The 19,982-nt window shown below is 42.1% G+C and overlaps 1 protein-coding gene across 1 annotated transcript in view; it reads right to left on the bottom strand.

The window, feature by feature from the left end:
* The window catches only part of TTBK1 (tau tubulin kinase 1), a 130,913-nt gene extending 111,900 nt beyond the window's left edge, over window positions 1-19,013 (bottom strand). Inside the window, exon 1 of the mRNA XM_069954379.1 lies at window positions 18,849-19,013. The gene's annotated coding sequence lies outside the window, so the exon portion shown is untranslated. The remainder of the gene's footprint in view (window positions 1-18,848) is intronic.
* Between the last annotated feature and the right edge of the window lie 969 nt (window positions 19,014-19,982).

The raw sequence follows: 19,982 nt of genomic DNA, 5'->3' as shown, positions 1-19,982 counted from the left end.
GCAATTAAATATACTGTTAAAATAAATATATATGTAAATAAATGTATATTTATATATATTTTTTGACAGTATATTTAATTGCACAATGCTGGATTCGTTAGAATTAAATTATTGAACAACGAAACTGATTTTATTTCAACGAAAATGGGTTTTATTAATTAAATATTAATTAGTACAGGAAGCTCCATAAGCCGTTAATTCATATTGCCGGTAATAGAGCTTTCTGTACTAATCATCACTTTACTTTCATTAAAACATCAAATGTTTCTTCTAATTATGTTATCACAATAGCATTATTAGAAGAAACATTTAGAATTATATGTGCGCTCAGCTGATTGGCTGATCGGCTCAGCGCACATATAATGAGCCGGTCCGCAGCACAGTGACTTCATTGTGCTGCGGACCAGCGAAGAGAAAACATCGGGGTGAGTATAGAGCTCTCTCCACCCCTTCCCCTGCACTGCACCCCTCCCAGCAAGGAAGGGGGGGGGGGGGTCACTTAACCCCTTCCTTGCTGGGATGGGTGCAGTCTGACATCAGTCTGGCCCCCGAGGGGTTAAGGGGGATGCAATACATCCTCCCTTAACCCCTTGGGGGCCAGACTGTAAGCAGCGATCTGTAAAGATGCTGCATACTGTAAGGAGCACAACACCGCTCACAATGATGGGTGTTGTGCTCCTGTTTGTGTTTTTTGTGTGTTTCTCCCTTTTTGTTTTTCAGATATCGGTATCCTGGGGATTACGTCGGATTCCGTGGACTACGTCGATGACCAGCGGTTGTTTGTTGTTTTTTTTTAAATAAAATGGTCAATGAGGGGTGTGGGGGTGTTTTTATTTGAATAAAAAAATGTTTAACTTGTGTCTTGTCTTTATTTCTTTACTTTATAGACTTAGTAGTGGAAGCCGTCTAATAGACGGAATCCATTACTAAGTTGGGGCCTAGTGTTAGCCGGTATAAAATGGCTAACACTAACCCCCCATTATTACCCCAGTACCCAATGCCACCAGGGGTACTGGGAAGAGCCGGGTGCCAGTGGTCCCGGAGCGTCAAAATTGGCGCTCCTGGACCGGGCGGCAGCAGGCTGGTAAGATTTAGGCTGGGGAGGGCCTAAACCAATGGCTCTTCCCACCCTGGTGTTACCAGGCTGCTGTCGTTTGGTTTTTAACCCGGCTGGTTATAAAAATAGGGGGGACCCTATGCGTTTTTTTTTAATTATTTTTTTATTTTAAAAAAAACGCATAGGGTCCCCCCTATTTTTATAACCAGCCGGGTTAAAAACCAAACGACAGCAGCCTGGTAACACCAGGGTGGGAAGAGCCATTGGTTTAGGCCCTCCCCAGCCTAAATCTTACCAGCCTGCTGCCGCCCGGTCCAGGAGCGCCAATTTTGACGCTCCGGGACCACTGGCACCCGGCTCTTCCCAGTACCCCTGGTGGCATTGGGTACTGGGGTAATAATAGGGGGTTAGTGTTAGCCATTTTATACCGGCTAACACTAGGCCCCAACTTAGTAATGGATTCTGTCTATTAGACGGCTTCCACTACTAAGTCTATAAAGTAAAGAAATAAAGACAAGACACAAGTTAAAAAATTTTTTTATTCAAATAAAAACACCCCCACACCCCTCATTGACCATTTTAAAAAAAAAAAAACAACAACAAACAACCACTGGTCATCGACGAAGTCCACGGAATCCGACGTAATCCCCAGGATACCGATATCTGAAAAACAAAAAGAGAGAAACACACAAAAAACACACAAACAGGAGCACAACACCCATCATTGTGAGCGGTGTTGTGCTCCTTACAGTATGCAGCATCTTTACAGATCGCTGCTTACAGTCTGGCACCCAAGGGGTTAAGGGAGGATGTATTGTATCCCCCTTAACCCCTTGGGGGCCAGACTGATGTCAGACTGCACCCATCCCAGCAAGGAAGGGGTTAAGTGACCCCCCTTCCTTGCTGGGAGGGGTGCAGTGCTGGGGAGGGGGTGGGGAGATCTCTATACTCACCCCGATGTTGTCTCTTCGCTGGTCCGCAGCACAATGAAGTCACTGTGCTGCGGACCGGCTCTTTATATGTGCGCTGAGCCGATCAGCCAATCAGCTGAGCGCACATATAATTCTAAATGTTTCTTCTAATAATGCTATTGTGATAACATAATTAGAAGAAACATTTGATGTTTTCATTAAAGTAAATTGATGATTAGTACAGAAAGCTCTATTACCGGCAATATGAATTAACGGCTTATGGAGCTTCCTGTACTAATTAATATTTAATTAATAAAACACATTTTCGTTGTAATAAAATCAGTTTCGTTGTTCAATAATTAAATTTAAACGAATCCATCATTGTGCAATTAAATATACTGTCAAAAAATAAATATCTAAATATACATTTATTTATATATCTATTTATTTATTTTAACAGTATATTTAATTGCACAATGATGGAATCGTTTACATTTAATTATTGAACAATAAAAGGGACTTTATTAGACAGAAAATGTGTTTTATTAATTCAATATATTAACTATTAGAGACATCGGCATTAGTGCAGAGGATCGCAAACCCCGGTAATAGCGATTCATGTAAACTGTGTTCCCTGCTTTCCCAGATGCATCCAGAGGTGTTTCCATCACTTTCTTAAGATTTTATTTGTTATTTTTAGTTGAACCAGATTTCCAAGTAAATGACCGTATGTTTTCAGCCGCATGTCTATTTTTTCCCACGGCCGTAGTTTCATCCGCACATTTACAGCCGCATAAAAAATACAACCGCACACATACATAGTGTGAACATAGCCTAAGACAGTAAAAATGAAAAACTCAAATTTTTCCAATAATATGTTTGTTTAGTTAAAAATTTCTTAATTTCATGAGAAATGATAGAAAAAACGTACCCCAAAATCTGTAACGCAGCTTCTTCTGAGTAAAACGGTACCCCATATGTGGGCATAAACCACTGTATGGGCACACAGCAGGGCTCAGAAGCGAAGGGAGCGCAAAACCGCAGCTAGAAATAGTTATTAGAATAGCGCAGTTACTAAACTACAATAAAAAATGAGATTACAGGTAATGTGGGGTGGTCACAGGCAACTTGGGGTGGTCACGGGCAACCTAGTGTGGTCACAGGCAAGCTGGGGTGGTCACGGGCAACCTGGTGTGGTTACAGACAATCTGGGGTGGTTACGGGCAACGTGGGGTGGTTACGGGCAACGTGGGGTGGTTACGGGCAACGTGGGGTGGTTACGGGCAACGTGGGGTGGTTACGGATAAACTGAAGTGCTTATAGGTAATCTGGGATGGGTACCTGTAATTTGGGGTCGTTACAGGCAATCTGGCGTGGTTACGGGCAATCTGGAGAGGGTCACTGGCAATTTGGGGTGGTCAGAGGCAACATGCGGTGGTTACGGGCAATCGGGGCTGATTACGCACCATCTGGAGGGGGTCACTGGCAATTCGGGGTGGTTACGGTCAACGTGTGGTGGTTACAGGCAACGTGCGGTGGTTAGGGCCGCCGTGCGGTGGTTAGGGCCGCCGTGCGGTGGTTAGGGCCGCCGTGCGGTGGTTAGGGCCGCCGTGCGGTGGTTAGGGCCGACGTGCGGTGGTTAGGGCCGACGTGCGGTGGTTAGGGGCTGACGTGCGGTGGTTAGGGGCCGACGTGCGGTGGTTAGGGGCCGACGTGCGGTGGTTAGGGGCTGACGTGCGGTGGTTAGGGGCCACGTGCGGTGGTTATGGGCAACGTGTGGTGATTACGTGCAATCTGGCGTGATTACGGGCAACCTGGGGCGGATATGGGCAACCTGCAGTGGTGACGGGTAATCTGGGGGGGGTTAGGGGTAATTTGGGAGTAAACTGCAATTATTACTATAATAAAAAGTGTGTGTTTTATTTTTTTGTATGTTTGTCACTTTTTGTACTTTTACACATTCATTTTCACTGTAGTACTATGATTACTGTGATATTTTCTATCACAGTAATCATAGTTCAGTGACAAAGACCAAATTGGTCTCTGTCACTTTAAATTTTCAGAGCTGGCTGGTTGTGGAGCGCATGCGCACTTCATAACCAGCCAGGACGCCGAGGAGGAAGGAGCTCCGTGGATCCGGTGAGTATATGGGGAAGGGGGGGTGACTGGGGGACGGGGGTGACAGGGGGGATGGGGGGCGACTTGGGGGGCGACACACTGACACTTTTTATCCCCTGTCACCAATGATTTATGGTGACAGGGGATAAAAAGTGCTTTTTTGCACTGGGAACAGGCGATCAGCGGTATATAGAATATACCACTGATCGCCTGCTCCGGGACCACACGGGGGGGGGGGGGGTCCCCGATCACTGCCCCATGCTCTCCGCTACCTCCGGTGGCGGAGAGCATGGGGCTTTGATCATTTATTCATTTCCATCCCTGCGAACAAACATTGTTTGTTCGCAGGGATGGGGGCTGCCATCTTGGATGTGATGGCCAACCGGGGAGGGGAGGGTTAGTAATCGGCCACTAGGGGGGCTGATCTGGGGTCTGATTTATACATTTTCATCTCCCCCCACCGTGGATTCACGGTGGGGGGAGATGAAAGCGATCGGCGGCGCCGGTAATATCCGTTACCGGCGGATCACCGCTATAACGGTAATAGCAGCGATCCGCCGGTTTCAGGGGACGAGGGGGGGGCCGGGGGACACATCAGATGTGGCGGCGGGAGGAGGCAACTTTCTGCAGCCTCCTCCCGCCGCTCGATCGGCGGGGGAACACAAATCTCCCCCATAGACGATGCGGTCGCATTGACCGCGGCGTTTATGGGGTTAACTGCCCGCGGGGAGCGCGACTCCCCTCCGGGCAGAGGCAGCGGGAGGATGCTATGTGACATAGCCTCCTCCCGCTGCCCGATCACAGTCAGGGACAGCGGGGGGAGGCAGGGAAAGCATGACGTTTGGGGAACGTCATGTTGCGGGAACTACTTGTTTTACATGACGTTCCCCAAACATCATTTTGCGGCAAGGGGTTAAAGGGACCCAGGTCGCTCTTAAAGGGACCCAGGTCGCTCTTAAAGGGACCCATTTCACTCTTAAAGGGACCCAGGTTGCTATGAAAGGGACCCAGGTTGCTATGAAAGGGACCCATTTTGTTCTTAAAAGGGACATATTTCGCTCTTAAAAGGACCCAGGTCGCTCTTAAAGGGACATATTTCACTTTTGAAGGGACATATTTTGCTCTTAAAAGGAACCAGGTCGCTCTTAAAGGGACCCAGGTCGCTCTTAAAGGGACCCAGGTCGCTCTAGCGACATGGGTCTCTTTAAGAGCGACATGGGTCCCATACCTTTTGGAGTGACTTTGGTCCCTTTAAGAGCAACATGCGTCCCGTCCCTTTAAGAGCAACTTGGATCCCTTTAAGAGCTACATGGGACCATTTAAGAGCGACTTGGGTCCCGTCCCTTTAAGAGCGACTTGGGTACTTATAATGGTAAAGATCATTGCTCGGTTACCATGACAATCTTACTCAGGTCAGTGAGACAAAATCGTTAAGGACCTTCCATATATTACATCTTCTATTGGCCAATAGTGGACATGTGACTGTGGATGGTGTGATACATTGCCTGACGAGATCTAAGAGTTCCTATTGGCTGCTATATCTCAGCTATTTGCATATGTGCTGTGATTGGCTGCTAGCGGTTAGAGTGTGGCCATTATTTTCTATGGGAAATTCGGGGTCTTTAAACATAAATTTCTTAAAAATGACAAATCGGATCGAAATGAAAAATAAATAGATAGCACACCTCACACCGCCGAGGGCTTCGAAACGCAGTTTGAACGGAGTGTGTGTGCATAGCGGTTCGGGCTGTATTACGCGCAGAAAAACGGCTGGAAGAAGAAGAAACGGAAGAAAAAGAAGAAGAAGAAGAAGAAGAAGAAGAAGAAGAAGAAGAAGAAGAAGAAGAAGAAGAATACGGATTACAATATAGGGATTTTCAAGCACTATAAAAAGCCCCCTCCCCTAATAAAAGTTTGAATCACCCCCCTTTTCCCATGTTATAAATAAAAATAAATAAACAAACAAACAAGCTTGGTATCACAGCGTGTGTAATCGCCCGAACTATTATTTTATCACATTCCTGATCTCGCACGGTAAACGGTGTGAGCGCAAAAAAGTCCCAAAGTGCGAAGTTGCGCATTTTTCATTGCATCAAATCCAGAAATTTTTTTTAAAAAGCGATCAAAAAGTCATATATGTGCAATCAAGGTACCGATAGAATGTACACATCATGGCGCAAAAATGTCACCTGACACCGCCCCATAGACCAAAGGATAAAAGCGCTATAAGCCGGGAATGGAGCGATTATAAGGAACATATATTCGGTAACAATGGTTTGAATTTTTTACAGGCCATCAGATACAATATAAGTTATACATGTTATATATCATAGTAATTGTAACAACTTGAGGAACATATATAACAAGTCAATTTTTCCATAGGGCGAATGGCATAAAAAACGAACCCCCTAATCGCAGCATATTTTACGCAAAAATTTAGCCTGTCGTTGCAAAGTACAATTAGTACAATTCATGTGGGTCTCTAGGTGCAAAAATGAAACTGCTATGGCCTTATATACACAAGGAGGGAAAAACAAAAACGCAAAAACGAAAATCCAGAAAGGGTTAAGCTAAAAGTCACTATATTGTGGTCACTATTACCCAGGTGTTCATGGACCGTGACATCCCCAACCAGCACAGCGTTGTTAGAAATAACCAGATCCAACAAGGTATCACTTCTAGTGGCTCCTCCACACACTGGCCCAGAAAATTGTAAACTATGTAACGGATTCTGGGTGTGATTATCATTACTAACGGGTGTAACTGATGATTCTGGGTGTGATTATCATTACTAACGGGTGTAACTGATGATTCTGGGTGTGATTATTATTACTTACAGGTGTAACTGATGATTCTGGGTGTGATTATTATTACTAACAGGTGTAACTGATGATTCTGGGTGTGATTATCATTACTAACGGGTGTAACTGATGATTCTGGGTGTGATTATCATTACTAACGGGTGTAACTGATGATTCTGGGTGTGATTATTATTACTAACAGGTGTAACTGATGATTCTGGGTGTGATTATTACTAACAGGTGTAACTGATGATTCTGGGTGTGATTATTATTATCAGGTGTAACTGATGATTCTGGGTGTGATTATTATTATCAGGTGTAACTAATGATTCTGGGTGTGATTATTATTACTAACAGGTGTAACTGATGATTCTGGGTGTGATTATCATTACTAACGGGTGTAACTGATGATTCTGGGTGTGATTATTATTACTAACAGGTGTAACTGATGATTCTGGGTGTGATTATTATTACTAACCGGTGTAACTAATGATTCTGGGTGTGATTATTATTACTAACAGGTGTAACTGATGATTCTGGGTGTGATTATTATTACTAACAGGTGTAACTGATGATTCTGGGTGTGATTATCATTACTAACAGGTGTAACTGATGATTCTGGGTGTGATTATCATTACTAACAGGTGTAACTGATGATTCTGGGAGTGATTATTACTAACAGGTGTAACTAATGATTCTGGGTGTGATTATCATTACTAACAGGTGTAACTGATGATTCTGGGTGTGATTATTACTAACAGGTGTAACTGATGATTCTGGGTGTGATTATTACTAACAGGTGTAACTGATGATTCTGGGTGTGATTATTACTAACAGGTGTAACTGATGATTCTGGGTGTGATTATTACTAACAGGTGTAACTGATGATTCTGGGTGTGATTATTATTATCAGGTGTAACTAATGATTCTGGGTGTGATTATCATTACTAACAGGTGTAACTGATGATTCTGGGTGTGATTATCATTACTAACAGGTGTAACTGATGATTCTGGGTGTGATTATTATTACTAACAGGTGTAACTAATGATTCTGGGTGTGATTATTATTACTAACAGGTGTAACTAATGATTCTGGGTGTGATTATTATTACTAACAGGTGTAACTAATGATTCTGGGTGTGATTATTATTACTAACAGGTGTAACTAATGATTCTGGGTGTGATTATTATTACTAACAGGTGTAACTAATGATTCTGGGTGTGATTATCATTACTAACAGGTGTAACTAATGATTCTGGGTGTGATTATTACTAACAGGTGTAACTGATGATTCTGGGTGTGATTATTACTAACAGGTGTAACTGATGATTCTGGGTGTGATTATCATTACTAACAGGTGTAACTAATGATTCTGGGAGTAATTATTACTAACAGGTGTAACTGATGATTCTGGGTGTGATTATTACTAACAGGTGTAACTAATGATTCTGGGAGTAATTATTACTAACAGGTGTAACTGATGATTCTGGGTGTGATTATCATTACTAACAGGTGTAACTAATGATTCTGGGAGTAATTATTACTAACAGGTGTAACTGATGATTCTGGGTGTGATTATTATTACTAACAGGTGTAACTAATGATTCTGGGTGTGATTATTATTACTAACAGGTGTAACTAATGATTCTGGGTGTGATTATCATTACTAACAGGTGTAACTGATGATTCTGGGTGTGATTATTATTACTAACAGGTGTAACTAATGATTCTGGGTGTGATTATTATTACTAACAGGTGTAACTAATGATTCTGGGTGTCATTATTATTACTAACAGGTGTAACTAATGATTCTGGGTGTCATTATTATTACTAACAGGTGTAACTAATGATTCTGGGTGTGATTATTATTACTAACAGGTGTAACTAATGATTCTGGGAGTGATTATTACTAACAGGTGTAACTGATGATTCTGGGTGTGATTATTATTACTAACAGGTGTAACTGATGATTCTGGGTGTGATTATTATTATCAGGTGTAACTAATGATTCTGGGTGTGATTATTATTACTAACAGGTGTAACTAATGATTCTGGGTGTGATTATCATTACTAACAGGTGTAACTGATGATTCTGGGTGTGATTATTATTACTAACCGGTGTAACTAATGATTCTGGGTGTGATTATTATTACTAACAGGTGTAACTAATGATTCTGGGTGTGATTATTATTACTAACAGGTGTAACTAATGATTCTGGGTGTGATTATCATTACTAACAGGTGTAACTGATGATTCTGGGTGTGATTATTATTACTAACAGGTGTAACTGATGATTCTGGGTGTGATTATTATTACTAACAGGTGTAACTGATGATTCTGGGTGTGATTATTATTACTAACAGGTGTAACTGATGATTCTGGGTGTGATTATTACTAACAGGTGTAACTGATGATTCTGGGTGTGATTATTATTACCAGGTGTAACTGATGATTCTGGGTGTGATTATCATTACTAACAGGTGTAACTGATGATTCTGGGTGTAATTATTATTACTAACAGGTGTAACTGATGATTCTGGGTGTGATTATTATTACTAACAGGTGTAACTGATGATTCTGGGTGTGATTATTATTACCAGGTGTAACTGATGATTCTGGGTGTGATTATCATTACTAACAGGTGTAACTGATGATTCTGGGTGTAATTATTATTACTAACCGGTGTAACTGATGATTCTGGGTGTGATTATTATTACTAACAGGTGTAACTGATGATTCTGGGTGTTATCATTACTAACAGGTGTAACTGATGATTCTGGGTGTGATTATTATTACCAGGTGTAACTGATGATTCTGGGTGTGATTATTATTACCAGGTGTAACTGATGATTCTGGGTGTGATTATCATTACTAACAGGTGTAACTGATGATTCTGGGTGTGATTATTATTACTAACAGGTGTAACTGATGATTCTGGGTGTAATTATTATTACTAATCGGTGTAACTGATGATTCTGGGTGTGATTATTATTACTAACAGGTGTAACTGATGATTCTGGGTGTGATTATTATTACTAACAGGTGTAACTAATGATTCTGGGTGTGATTATTATTACTAACAGGTGTAACTGATGATTCTGGGTGTGATTATTATTACTAACAGGTGTAACTGATGATTCTGGGTGTGATTATCATTACTAACAGGTGTAACTGATGATTCTGGGTGTAATTATTATTACTAATCGGTGTAACTGATGATTCTGGGTGTGATTATTATTACTAACAGGTGTAACTGATGATTCTGGGTGTGATTATCATTACTAACAGGTGTAACTGATGATTCTGGGTGTGATTATTATTACCAGGTGTAACTGATGATTCTGGGTGTGATTATTATTACCAGGTGTAACTGATGATTCTGGGTGTTGTTACTATTATTACCAGAAGTAACTGATTCTGGATGTTGTTAATAATAATAATAATAATAATAATAACACCCAGAATCATCAGTTACAAACAACAACACCCAGAATCATCAGTTACACCTGGTAATAATAATTATTAATAATAATTACACTGAACGATTTATCGTTCGAATTTGCCCAATAACGATCGAATTCGAACCATAATCGTACGTGAAAACGCAGCAAACGATCAAGCGACGAGCGCGGAATCGTTCACTTTGATCTTTCAAAATGTTCTCAAATCGTCGTTCGTTGTTTGCAAAAAATTCGTAGATCGTTCCGTGTAAACATTCTTTCAACGATTTTACCTATGTGTGAGATAGGCTTAAGCGATCGCAAAATGATCGCATAACGATTGTTCCATACGATGTATCGTTCCGTCTAAACGCTGATCGTTGTAAAAAAAAAACATTGTTCATTCAAAATCGTTAATCGGGCGAATTATCGCTCCGTGTAAAACCACCATTACACCTGGTAATAATAACAACACCCAGAATCATCAGTTACACCTGGTGGTAATAATAATAATAATCACACCCAGAATGATTAGTTACACCTGGTAATAATAGTCACTCTCAGAATCAGTTACACCTGGTAATAATAATCACACCCAGAATCATCAGTTACACCTGTAAGTAATAATAATCACACCCAGAATCATCAGTTACACCTGTAAGTAATAATAATCACACCCAGAATCATCAGTTACACCTGTAAGTAATAATAATCACACCCAGAATCATCAGTTACACCTGTAAGTAATAATAATCACACCCAGAATCATCAGTTACACCTGTAAGTAATAATAGTCACACCCAGAATCCTGGCAGTATGAATTTACAGAGAATGGTCCGAAAAAGAAAAACCATCCAGTGAGCGGCCGTTCTGTAGGCGGAAATGCCTTGTTGATGCCAGAGGTCAGAGGAGAATGGGCAGACTGGTTCCAGCTGATAGAAAGGCAACAGTGACTCAAATAGCCAACCGTTACAGCCAAGGTAGGCCGAAGAGCATCTCTGAGCGCACAGTACGGCCAACTCTGAGGCAGATGGGCTACAGCAGCAGAAGACCACACCGGGTGCCACTCCGCTCAGCTAAGAACAGGAAACTGAGGCTACAATTTGCACAAGCTCATGGAAATTGGACAGTAGAAGATTGGAAAAACGTTGCCTGGTCTGATGAGTCTCGATTTCTGCTGCGACATTCGGATGGTAGGGTCAGAATTTGGCGTCAACAACATGAAAGCATGGATCCATCCTGCCTTGTATCAACGGTTCAGGCTGGTGGTGGTGGTGTCATGGTGTGGGGAATATTTTCTTGGCACTCTTTGGGCCCCTTGGTACCAATTGAGCATGGTTACAACGCCACAGCCTACCTGAGTATTGTTGCTGACCATGTCCATCCCTTTAGGACCACAATGGACCCAACATCTGATGGCGACTTTCAGCAGGATAATGCGCCATGTCATAAAGCTAGAATCATCTCAGACTGGTTTCTTGAACATGACAATGAGGTCACTGTACTCCAATGGCCTCCACAGTCACCAGATCTCAATCCAATAGAGCATCTTTGGGATGTGGTGGAACGGGAGATTGGCATCATGGATGTGCAGCCGACAAATCTGCGGCAACTGTGTGATGTCATCATGTCACTATGGACCAAAATCTCTGAGGAAGCTTCCAGCACCTTGTTGTATCTATGCCACCAAGAATTGGGGCAGTTCTGAAGGCAAAAGGGGGTCCAACCCGTTACTAGCATGGTCTACCTAATAAATTGGCCGCTGAGTGTACACCCGGAGGCTGGGTTCACACACAGTATATTTCAGGCTGTATTTGGTCCTCATAGCAACCAAAACCAGGAGTAGATTAAAAACACAGAAAGGCTCTGTTCACATAATGGTGAAATTGAGTGGATGGCCGCCATATAACGGTAAATAACGAACATTATTTCAATACAACAGCCGTTGTTTTAAGATAACAGCAAATATTTGCAGTAAAATGACGGCAAACCACTCAATTTCAACATTGTGTGGACAGAGCCTTTCTGTGTTTTCCATCCACTCCTGGTTTTGGTTGCTATGAGGACCTGACATGAGGACCAAATACTGCCTGAAATATACATAGTGTGAACCCAGCCGGAAGTAGTAATGACACTCGGCAGTTAAACCTGGCAGTAATAATGACACCCAGTAGTTACACCACCCAGTAATACTAACACCAGGCAAGTAGCGCTGGTAGTATCAATGACACCGGCAGCTACACCCAGCAGTAACAACAACCAGCAGTTAAACCTCCTAGTAATACCACCCGGCAGTCTCCCCTGGCAGTAATAATTACACCCCGCAGTTACTGCTTGTAGTAATACCACCCAACAGTTGCACATTGTAATAATAATGACACCCGACAGGTACTACTTGTAGTAATAAAACTCGATAGTTACACCTTGTAGAAATAATAAACACCCAACAGTTACACCTTGTAGTAATAATAACCCCAGACAGTTACCCCCTGTAGTAATAATAACCCCAGACAGTTACCCCCTGTAGTAATAATAACCCCAGACAGTTACCCCCTGTAGTAATAATAACCCCAGACAGTTACCCCCTGTAGTAATAATAACACCAGACAGTTACCCCCTGTAGTAATAATAACACCAGACAGTTACACCCTGTAGTAATAATAACACCAGACAGTTACACCCTGTAGTAATAATAACCCCAGACAGTTACACCCTGTAGTAATAATAACCCCAGACAGTTACCCCCTGTAGTAATAATAACCCCAGATAGTTACCCCCTGTAGTAATAATAACCCCAGATAGTTACCCCCTGTAGTAATAATAAACCCAGACAGTTACACTCTGTAGTAATAATAACACCAGATAGTTACCCCCTGTAGTAATAATAACCCCAGACAGTTACCCCCTGTAGTAATAATAACACCAGACAGTTACCCCCTGTAGTAATAATAAACCCAGACAGTTACACTCTGTAGTAATAATAACACCAGATAGTTACCCCCTGTAGTAATAATAACCCCAGACAGTTACCCCCTGTAGTAATAACACCAGACAGTTACACCCTGTAGTAATAATAACCCTAGACAGTTACACCCTGTAGTAATAATAACCCCAGACAGTTACACCCTGTAGTAATAATAACCGCAGACAGTTACACCCTGTAGTAATAATAACACCTGACAGTTACACCCTGTAGTAATAATAACCCCAGACAGTTACACCCTGTAGTAATAATAACCGCAGACAGTTACACCCTGTAGTAATAATAACACCAGACAGTTACACCCTGTAGTAATAATAACCCCAGACAGTTACACCCTGTAGTAATAATAACACCAGATAGTTACCCCCTGTAGTAATAATAACCCCAGACAGTTACACCCTGTAGTAATAATAACACCAGACAGTTACACCCTGTAGTAATAATAACACCTGATAGTTACACCCTGTAGTAATAATAACCCCAGACAGTTACACCCTGTAGTAATAATAACACCAGACAGTTACACCCTGTAGTAATAATAACCCCAGACAGTTACACCCTGTAGTAATAATAACCGCAGACAGTTACACCCTGTAGTAATAATAACACCAGACAGTTACACCCTGTAGTAATAATAACCCCAGACAGTTACCCCCTGTAGTAATAATAACACCAGACAGTTACACTCTGTAGTAATAATAACACCAGATAGTTACCCCCTGTAGTAGTAATAACACCTGATAGTTACACCCTGTAGTAATAATAACCCCAGTTACACCCTGTAGTAATAATAACACCAGACAGTTACACCCTGTAGTAATAATAACCCCAGTTACACCCTGTAGTAATAATAACACCAGACAGTTACACCCTGTAGTAATAATAACCCCAGACAGTTACACCCTGTAGTAATAATAACACCAGACAGTTACACCCTGTAGTAGTAATAACCCCAGTTACACCCTGTAGTAATAATAACACCAGACAGTTACACCCTGTAGTAATAATAACCCCAGACAGTTACCCCCTGTAGTAATAATAACCCCAAGACAGTTACACCCTGTAGTAGTAATAACACCAGATAGTTACACTCTGTAGTAATAATAACACCAGATAGTTACCCCCTGTAGTAATAATAACACCAGACAGTTACACCCTGTAGTAATAATAACCCCAGACAGTTACACCCTGTAGTAATAATAACCCCAGACAGTTACACCCTGTAGTAATAATAACACCTGACAGTTACCCCCTGTAGTAATAATAACACCAGATAGTTACACCCTGTAGTAGTAATAACACCAGATAGTTACACCCTGTAGTAGTAATAACACCAGATAGTTACACCCTGTAGTAGTAATAACACCCAACAGTTACACCCTGTAGTAATAATAACCCCAGATAGTTACATCCTGTAGTAATAATAACACCCGACAGTTACACCCTGTAGTAGTAATAATAACACCAGATAGTTACACCCTGTAGTAGTAATAACACCCAACAGTTACACCCTGTTGTAAAAATAACACCTGACAGTTACACCCTGTAGTAGTAATAACCCCAGACAGTTACACCCTGTAGTAGTAATAACACCAGAGAGTTACACCCTGTAGTAGTAATAACCCCAGTTACACCCTGTAGTAATAATAACACCAGATAGTTACCCCCTGTAGTAATAATAACCCCAGAGAGTTACACCCTGTAGTAATAACCCCAGACAGTTACACCCTGTAGTAGTAATATAAACACCCAACAGTTACACCCTGTAGTAGTAATAACCCCAGACAGTTACACCCTGTAGTAATAACAACCCCAGACAGTTACCCCCTGTAGTAATAATAACACCTGATAGTTACACCCTGTAGTAATAATAACACCAGACAGTTACACCCTGTAGTAATAATAACACCAGACAGTTACACCCTGTAGTAATAACAACCCCAGACAGTTACACCCTGTAGTAGTAATAATAACACCTGAGAGTTACACCCTGTAGTAGTAATAACACCAGACAGTTACACCCTGTAGTAATAATAACACCAGACAGTTACCCCCTGTAGTAATAATAACACCTGATAGTTACACCCTGTAGTAATAATAACCCCAGACAGTTACCCCCTGTAGTAGTAATAACACCCAACAGTTACACCCTGTAGTAATAATAACCCCTGACAGTTACACCCTGTAGTAATAATAACCCCAGACAGTTACACCCTGTAGTAGTAGTAATAATAACACCAGACAGTTACCCCCTTTAGTAATAATAACACCTGAGAGTTACACCCTGTAGTAATAATAACACCAGACAGTTACACCCTGTAGTAATAATAACCCCAGACAGTTACACCCTGTAGTAATAATAACACCAGACAGTTACACCCTGTAGTAATAATAACACCTGACAGTTACACCCTGTAGTAATAATAACCCCAGATAGTTACCCCCTGTAGTAATAATAACCCCAGATAGTTACCCCCTGTAGTAATAACAACCCCAGACAGTTACACCCTGTAGTAATAATAACCCCAGACAGTTACACCCTGTAGTAATAATAACCCCAGATAGTTACCCCCTGTAGTAATAATACCCCAGACAGTTACACCCTGTAGTAATAACACCAGACAGTTACACCCTGTAGTAATAACAACCCCAGACAGTTACACCCTGTAGTAATAATAACCCCAGACAGTTACACCCTGTAGTAATAATAACACCAGACAGTTACACCCTATAGTAATAATAACACCAGATAGTTACCCCCTGTAGTAATAATAACCCCAGATAGTTACACCCTGTAGTAATAATAACACCAGATAGTTACCCCCTGTAGTAATAATAACACCAGACAGTTACCCCCTGTAGTAATAATAACACCTGACAGTTACCCCCTGTAGTAATAATAACCCCAGATAGTTACACCCTGTAGTAATAATAACACCAGATAGTTACCCCCTGTAGTAATAATAACACCAGACAGTTACCCCCTGTAGTAATAATAACACCAGATAGTTACCCCCTGTAGTAATAATAACACCAGACAGTTACCCCCTGTAGTAATAATAACACCTGACAGTTACACCCTGTAGTAATAATAACCCCAGACAGTTACACCGTGTAGTAATAATAACCCCAGATAGTTACCCCCTGTAGTAATAATAACCCCAGACAGTTACACCCTGTAGTAATAACACCTGATAGTTACCCCCTGTAGTAATAATAACACCTGATAGTTACACCCTGTAGTAATAATAACACCAGACAGTTACCCCCTGTAGTAATAATAACACCCGACAGTTACACCCTGTAGTAATAATAACACCTGATAGTTACCCCCTGTAGTAATAATAACACCAGATAGTTACCCCCTGTAGTAATAATAACACCAGACAGTTACACCCTGTAGTAATAATAACACCAGATAGTTATACCCTGTAGTAATAATAACCCCAGACAGTTACCCCCTGTAGTAATAACACCAGATAGTTATACCCTGTAGTAATAATAACACCTGATAGTTACCCCCTGTAGTAATAACACCTGATAGTTACCCCCTGTAGTAATAACACCTGATAGTTACCCCCTGTAGTAATAATAACCCCAGACAGTTACCCCCTGTAGTAATAATAACACCAGACAGTTACCCCCTGTAGTAATAATAACCCCAGACAGTTACACCCTGTAGTAATAATAACCCCAGACAGTTACACCCTGTAGTAGTAATAATAACACCTGACAGTTACCCCCTGTAGTAATAATAACACCTGATAGTTACACCCTGTAGTAATAATAACCCCAGTTACCCCCTGTAGTAATAATAACCCCAGACAGTTACACCCTGTAGTAATAATAACCCCAGACAGTTACACCCTGTAGTAGTAATAATAACACCTGACAGTTACCCCCTGTAGTAATAATAACACCTGATAGTTACACCCTGTAGTAATAATAACCCCAGTTACACCCTGTAGTAATAATAACACCAGATAGTTACCCCCTGTAGTAATAATAACCCCAGACAGTTACACCCTGTAGTAGTAATAATAACACCTGACAGTTACACCCTGTAGTAATAATAACCCCAGACAGTTACACCCTGTAGTAATAATAACCCCAGACAGTTACACCCTGTAGTAATAATAACCCCAGACAGTTACACCCTGTAGTAATAACACCTGATAGTTACACCCTGTAGTAATAATAACACCAGATAGTTACCCCCTGTAGTAATAATAACCCCAGACAGTTACCCCCTGTAGTAATAATAACCCCAGACAGTTACCCCCTGTAGTAATAATAACCCCAGACAGTTACCCCCTGTAGTAATAATAACACCTGACAGTTACCCCCTGTAGTAATAATAACCCCAGACAGTTACCCCCTGTAGTAATAATAACCCCAGACAGTTACCCCCTGTAGTAATAATAACACCTGACAGTTACCCCCTGTAGTAATAATAACCCCAGACAGTTACACCCTGTAGTAATAATAACCCCAGACAGTTACACCCTGTAGTAATAATAACCCCAGACAGTTACCCCCTGTAGTAATAATAACACCAGACAGTTACCCCCTGTAGTAATAATAACACCAGACAGTTACCCCCTGTAGTAATAATAACCCCAGACAGTTACACCCTGTAGTAATAATAACACCTGACAGTTACCCCCTGTAGTAATAATAACCCCAGACAGTTACACCCTGTAGTAATAATAACACCTGACAGTTACCCCCTGTAGTAATAATAACACCAGATAGTTACCCCCTGTAGTAATAATAACACCAGATAGTTACCCCCTGTAGTAATAACACCAGATAGTTACACCCTGTAGTAGTAATAATAACCCCAGACAGTTACCCCCTGTAGTAATAATAACCCCAGACAGTTACACCCTGTAGTAATAATAACACCTGACAGTTACCCCCTGTAGTAATAATAACACCAGATAGTTACACCCTGTAGTAATAATAACACCAGATAGTTACCCCCTGTAGTAATAATAACCCCAGACAGTTACCCCCTGTAGTAATAATAACACCTGACAGTTACCCCCTGTAGTAATAATAACCCCAGACAGTTACCCCCTGTAGTAATAATAACCCCAGACAGTTACACCCTGTAGTAATAATAACACCTGACAGTTACCCCCTGTAGTAATAATAACCCCAGACAGTTACACCCTGTAGTAATAATAACACCTGACAGTTACCCCCTGTAGTAATAATAAAACCTGATAGTTACCCCCTGTAGTAATAATAACACCTGACAGTTACCCCCTGTAGTAGTAATAATAACCCCAGACAGTTACACCCTGTAGTAGTAATAACACCAGATAGTTACCCCCTGTAGTAATAATAACACCAGATAGTTACCCCCTGTAGTAATAACAACACCTGATAGTTACCCCCTGTAGTTATAATAACACTTAGCGGTAACAGCCGGTAGTGATAATGACAGCCCGCAGTCACACCCGGCTCCGGTCCCGGTAACGTGCAGCCCCCGCCCGGCAGAGGTCACCCCCCTCCTCCGCCCTCTCACCGCTGGGCTCCGGTCCTTCCCGGAATTTGTGCCGGTTCTGGGCTGAGGGCGGCGCCGGGCGTCTCATCGGAATGCGGGCGGCGAGCTCGGGGCGTCGCAGTGACCCGGCGGCCCCCAGTCTCCAGCGTGTCCCGGCTCCGGCGCTGTCCCTGGTGCTGCAGAGGATCCGGATACTCCCACAATGCACCGCGGCCACTGCACTGACGTCACGGCCTGCAACACACCCACTGACACAATGTAACAACACACACAGAGCTGACACACTAACACACACACAGCACTGACACACTGTAACACACAGCACTGACACAATGTAACACACACTGCACTGACACACTGTAACACACACACACAGCACTGACACACTGTAACACACACAGCACTGACACACTGTAACACACACTGCACTGACACACTGTAACACACACACACAGCACTGACACACTGTAACACACACACACACAGCACTGACACACTGTAACACACACAGCACTGACACACTGTAACACACACTGCACTGACACACTGTAACACACACACACACACAGCACTGACACACTGTAACACACACACACACACAGCACTGACACACTGTAACACACACACACACACACACACACAGCACTGACACAATGTAACACACACAGAGCTGACACACTAACACACACACAGCACTGACACACTGTAACAACACACACAGAGCTGACACACTGTAACACACACACAGCACTGACACACTGTAACACACACACAGCACTGACACACTGTAACAACACACACAGCACTGACACACTGTAACAACACACACAGCACTGACACACTGTAACACACACACACACACACACAGCACTGACACACTGTAACACACACACACACACAGCACTGACACACTGTAACACACACACACACACAGCACTGACACACTGTAACACACACACAGCACTGACACACTAACACACACACAGCACTGAAACAATGTAACACACACACAGCACTGACACTAACATACACACACAGTACTGACACACTGTAACACACACACACAGCACTGACACACTGTAACACACACACACAGCACTGACACACGGTAACACACACACAGCACTGACACACTGTAACACACACACACACAGC

This window comes from Dendropsophus ebraccatus, chromosome 15 (assembly GCF_027789765.1).
Source record: "Dendropsophus ebraccatus isolate aDenEbr1 chromosome 15, aDenEbr1.pat, whole genome shotgun sequence".
Lineage (NCBI taxonomy): Eukaryota > Metazoa > Chordata > Amphibia > Anura > Hylidae > Dendropsophus > Dendropsophus ebraccatus.
The sequence above is the reverse complement of the archived record's forward strand: the minus strand, read 5'-3'. Positions and strand labels throughout refer to the sequence as shown.